This window comes from Electrophorus electricus, chromosome 19, assembly GCF_041902795.1.
Source record: "Electrophorus electricus isolate QZ-2024a chromosome 19, ASM4190279v1, whole genome shotgun sequence".
NCBI lineage: Eukaryota > Metazoa > Chordata > Actinopteri > Gymnotiformes > Gymnotidae > Electrophorus > Electrophorus electricus.
This window is the reverse complement of record NC_137515.1, coordinates 14,439,310-14,445,000: the sequence shown is the minus strand read 5'-3', so window position 1 is coordinate 14,445,000 and position 5,691 is coordinate 14,439,310.

The following is a 5,691-nucleotide window of genomic DNA, read 5'->3' as shown; positions in this document are numbered from 1 at the left end:
TTTCCTTCCGATTACAAGCTTGCCTGACTTGGGCAGCTCGGCTGGATGTAAGTCCTCCTCTCACATCTGATTTCAGATGGTCGGGATTCGGCGTAGCTCCCCTCACCTTGTAGCTGCAGGCAGATCACCATGCAGGACTAAAGGGGGCCAGATGTGGAGACTGAACCACAGCGTATGAATTCCGGCGTGAGCTTTGGCTACACCCTCGCTTCACATTACAGTTCCGTAAGCATTTGTCGAGAACCGAAACGATTCAGGCATGCACCGTTCAGTTTGGACACCCTTAGACTCACTGATCTTTCTTTTGTGTCTAAAAGCAGTGGGGAAAACATTAAAGGACAGAGAGCGTGCAGCCTGTCTGGACTCCAAGCGCTGGGACTCTGACTCATGTGCTGTAACGCACATGCTCTGCACTACTGCTACTCTCCTAAGTCGAGGCAGTCTGTGACATTCCTTTTTGCATTCAAGCACGATTTGTTATCTGTGACAAAAGTGAAATATAGAGGTACTAAATCTTACTTAGGAATATTTTAACTGATAAAGTACCATCAACCCAAACAAAGCACAGATTTTTACATTAAGACTGACATAACCATTTAGTATGTGATGTCTTAAATACAACAGCTCAGTCATATAAGATGGAACTGGAGTGTGCAAACAGTTGTGTCGTTCCACAACACATTCCTTTCAAATACTGAAAAGATTGCTTGCTTTTAATGTGAACACAGACTAAAGCAAGCCAGTGTAGAGATCCCAGATAACCAGTTGGACATCTACACTGAATACACAGAGCCAAACTAGATGGTAAAGAGAACTTATTCAGTATATATGTTTGACATTTAAATATATGCACACAATATATTTAGTACATTTAACTAAAAGCCTAGATTAAAATAGAATTCAATACAGAATCTATTCAGAATGAACATATAATGCATGGCACTGTTCATATTACCAACTGCTGAGAAATATGATTTTTTTTTGGGGGGGGGGGGGGGGGGTGTCACCACAACGCCACAATCACCACAACGATACCTTAAATATAATTATATTTGTGGAATTTTGATAAACATGGCATTAGAGACCAGCAAATCATTTTGAAAAGATTTCTATATGTCGATAGGAGCTATGCTAATTCAAGTTTAATCTTCAAAATAGATTTATGAAAACCATAAAATGTTAATTATATTAATTTTACATGTAAAATCATTTCCCCCACTCCTTTAAACATTTTGTAAATCACCATCTGCTGTGTAGAGTCCCTATCACCCACTTGGCGAAAAGTAATTAAAAGCCACATTGTATGAGGGAAATGCTTTTAATTGTTAAAAAGTGGGGGGTTTTAGTGTGCATATTTGCTCTCGCACAACAGAAACTTAATTACTGCCTGCAAATGAAGGAATAGATTGAGTGCCATTAGGTGTAGGGCTGTGGGTATAGCTACCATTAGCAGAGAGCTAAATGAAGCTGATTACCATTCAGGGACTTAGGACAGGTGTGGAAAGAAAGAAGGAGCCAGAGAAAGGCAGGAATAGAAGAAAGGGAGCGGAGCAGTGCAAAGGAAGGAGAGGTGGTGGGATATAAACACTGAATAATAAGACCGTGGTCAGATTAAGAGAATGAGGCTGAAAAACTGAGGAGTGAAATGTTTTGTTAATATTGGTCATTGGAAGAGTTGCACTCGTCCTGTCTCTGTGGGTCTTTTTAATTGATCTACCACTGTGTTAAAAAGGATTAGTTCAGTGTGGCTTGCTTTCTCTATTTTTAAACACGTTGCCTTACCGGTACACCTCACTTGTGTACACAGTGGCCTAAAAGATGGTATCTCGGAGCTGTGAGGCAATATTTAGATACATGACGCCAAACGTAAGACCCTGTTCATGAGATGTAACGCCTCTTCACAGCGATGCATGTGGTTTTGTTTTTGGATCCACACTGGCTCCTCCAGACAATGAAGCTGACATCCATAAGATCAGGATGGTAGGAGCTATTGAATGAAAGCCCAGCTTCATTGTTCGGATAAACACTGGGGCTAGTTGTTTGTGCTTGTTTGTTTGCTTTTCTTTTTTTCTGGACACAGGCGAAGTGTAGTCTTACATTAAAGCGGGATTTGTAGTGGGAAGTCCCCATCCACATTTTAATAAAGCCAGAAACTGGACTTAATCTGTATTTAAAAAAACTGCATCTGGCATGGTGTTGAACCTATACGGCACGTGCAGATTAGACAAAGCTAATCTGAGCTGTAGCAATAGGCAGAGATGATCGGCTACCAGTCTGCAGCTGCCTCTTGCCACACATTAGCCATTCACTGTGGAGGAGGAAGGAGAGAATAAGTCCATTTGAGCCTATTATAATAATAGAGGTAGCTTTTGTGTGAAGATGGGAATTTGCTGGATATGTGTGTGTGTGTGCTCATTTGTATATTTTTGTATTTGAGTGTAGGTGTGTGTGTGTGTGCTCATTTGTATATTTTTGTACTTGAGTGTGTGTGTGTGTGTGTGTGTGTGTGTGTGTGCTCATTTGTATATTTTTGTACTTGAGTGTGTGTGTGTGTGTGTGTGTGTGCTCATTTGTATATTTTTGTACTTGAGTGTGTGTGTGTGTGTGTGCTCATTTGTATATTTTTGTACTTGAGTGTGTGTGTGTGTGTATGTGTGTGTGTGTGTGTGTGTGCGTGTGTGTGTGTGTGTGTGTGTGTGAGTGCTCATTTGTATATTTTTGTACTTGAGTGTGTGTGTGTGTGTGTGTGTGTGTGTGTGTGTGTGTGTGTGTGTGCGTGTGTGCGTGTGTGTGTGCGTGTGTGTGTGTTCAATTGTATTCACTTGTGTTCATGTGCCTAGTCTCCCTTCAGGATCTAACCCTGTGACAGTTGTGCTAATGTAGAGGACAGCTGGTATAATTGATTCCTTTATGGTGACCTTTTCCATTTGATCGTTTTGTTTCTTGCATACTTTTGACATTTCCGCCTGCTCATTCTGATGTCTGTGTGTGTTCGAGGATAACTATGGCTTTGTGAGCCTTAATCCTGGCTCTGATGGTGCTGTTTACATATCTCTCCAGGCTTGTGTGTTTGTGCACGCTGGTGCTGGTGTGTGTGTGTGTGTGAGGGTGTGAGCATGCGTGTGAGAGGGTGATAATGTGCTACTTTCTTCTGCGCCTTTTCTGCCGTCTGCCTCCTTTCATCACTCAGACACTTTAACCTCAGAATTTTTGATGCTTCATTTCAGAGCACTCTGGGCAGATGAAAAGGAATGGTCATTGTCCATCAGCATGTGTGGTTGGTAAGTGTGAGAGAAGAGGCCAGAAATGGAAAGCATGAAAATGAGAGCATGAAAGCATAAATGTATATCATGCACTGTAGCAGCTCGTTTAATGGAATTGCATCTCACTCTAAGTGAAATCTCGAATCACTGCTGAAACCTTGGCAACATCAAGAACATTTCAGTTCAAAATAAAATAGGCAGTTGCATCCTCAAATACATCATTTAAAACATCATAGAACAGAGATGATTGTCACATGGTAGCTCCTTCCACTGCAAACTAATGATTGCTGTGCTGAAAGCCTTTAGGGCAGACAGTTCAGGTTTGTTATCATAATACAGCATTTATGCTTAAAGCTGCGCAGATTGTTTACCAGGGATGCACGCTGTCTTGCTCTTCCACAGTCTGTTACTTCATCTCCTGGTCTCCCTCTCTTTCACCTGCCTTTCGCTCACCGTCTTTCTGTGTACACCTGTCTCTCTTTCGGTCATTATCTCTGGCTCTCTAAATATAGACAGCTAAGCCTCCCAATAATATATCTGTTTATTAATTTTAAAAGACAAGATTCCATGTGTGCGCAGCCCCAAACCTCTCCCACCGAGCAACCACAACACAAAACACCAGCTTCACACAGTCACGCTTATGTCAAAGGGGGCCGCGGGAAGCGTGTGTTCCGTAATGAGTGGGCACACCGCGGCGGCACAAATCAGATTTATTGTGAGTGCCACCCATTTTCCTTCTGCCCTCTCTGTCATTTAACGTCACTTTCACATCAATCATTACTTTAGCTGTTTCTTCTCTCTCTGTCTCTCTCTCTCTCTCTCTCTCTCTCTCAGCCTGCCCCCCTTTGCTCCTTCTCCATTCATCATCCGCTTCCATCTATCCATCCCTCTGTCCACACCTCTGTCTCTCTGCTGCCATCTCTCTTCCTGTATCAGTCTGTTTTTCAGTGTTTGCCATTCATCACGGATGCTTATGCTTTATTTTTATGGCTCTCAGAGCTGGTTAGGAGCAGCCAGCAGCGTCGGAACAACTCACAGTGACGAAGCTGCACCACGCGATCCTCTTGCGCTCATGAATTCCAAAATGAGCAGGTCATATAAATAAAAAAAATACACACTGCAAGGGTATCAGGGTATCTGACAAGCAGGACAGTGAAGCTATACAACACTGCAGGGCTGTGTAATAGGCTTTATTATTTACTCGCTCGCCTTTTGGTGGTCTATCTCAAATTATTTCAAAAGGGGAGAAAATGCAGCTTCTCTCACAGCTGAGGCTGATTACTGGAGCGTTTCGAAGCCATTTGATTGAAAATGAGTGCAACTCGAGCGTGAAAATGGCAAGCTGTTTGTGATGTCACATAAGGCCTGACTCATAGTTCTGTATTCCGCTTTATTTCCAAAGAAAAAAGAGAAAACACGTGGCCAATGCAGATGCAGCTTGGAGATAGCGACTCATTTTCACAGTTAGAAAATCCCTTTCGCTGCAGCTCCTATAAACATCTGACTTTTGCGTGCGAGCGCCAGACATTTGCTCGTTACATTTCACATGACGTCAGCCCTGTTTTGGGCTGCTCTGTCGTAGTGACCCCCCCCCCCCCCCTTCCTTGTGAATGAGGAGAGGAACACGTTCTCTGAGGTAGGCTTTTTTGGGGCGGGGGTGGTTAACTCATAGCTGGTCCATCTTGCCAGCTCAGCCTGAGGCGGCCATGTTGGAGCTAAATTGAGCTGCAGTGAGAAATGGCCGCATGCTCTGTTTTGCTCTCACGCTCGTTTGAAGAGCTCACTACCGCATCGGGGGCCAATCCCCGGCACCGCATGCAGTCCCTCTCGCTCCCTTTCGCTTTCCTTGGAATGCTGTTGCTTGCCTAAATTGCTCTCTTCTTGCGGCAGAAAGCCGGAACAGAGCGCGTGGCTCGCAAAAGGGCGGCTGATTGCAGCTATTGTCTACACAATGCGGCTGGCGGGCACGGGTGCTCACGAGATAACCGCCGCTCGAGGAGGCTGGCGGAAAGGAAAAGAGAAAAGCGGATAGCAGAGCGGAGAGGGAATGCCGAACGCGAATGAGTTAAGCTCGCAGCTCCTGGCTCCAAACCAAAATGTTTTTGGATTGTAAAATCCCTAGTGAGAAAGTCCCCACTGTTCAGGCACATTCATGAATGGCACATCCAGTGAGTGGTGGAGCCTCAAGGGAGGGCCGGACAAATGGCGTGCGCGGTTGTTTCATTACAGTACTGTATACCAACATCTCTCAGTGTACAAGCTGGTCACACAGCAGAGTCTCACAGTCATGTCCTCACCTACCCAACATGTCCAGTCAATTCCACTGAAAGCTCTGCTAAAGGCCAGAAGGCGGTCATTCGCACAGATAAAATGCCACGATCCTCTCAGTTTGCTGGCAACATTGCAGTTGAAGTGCCGGTAAACCGGC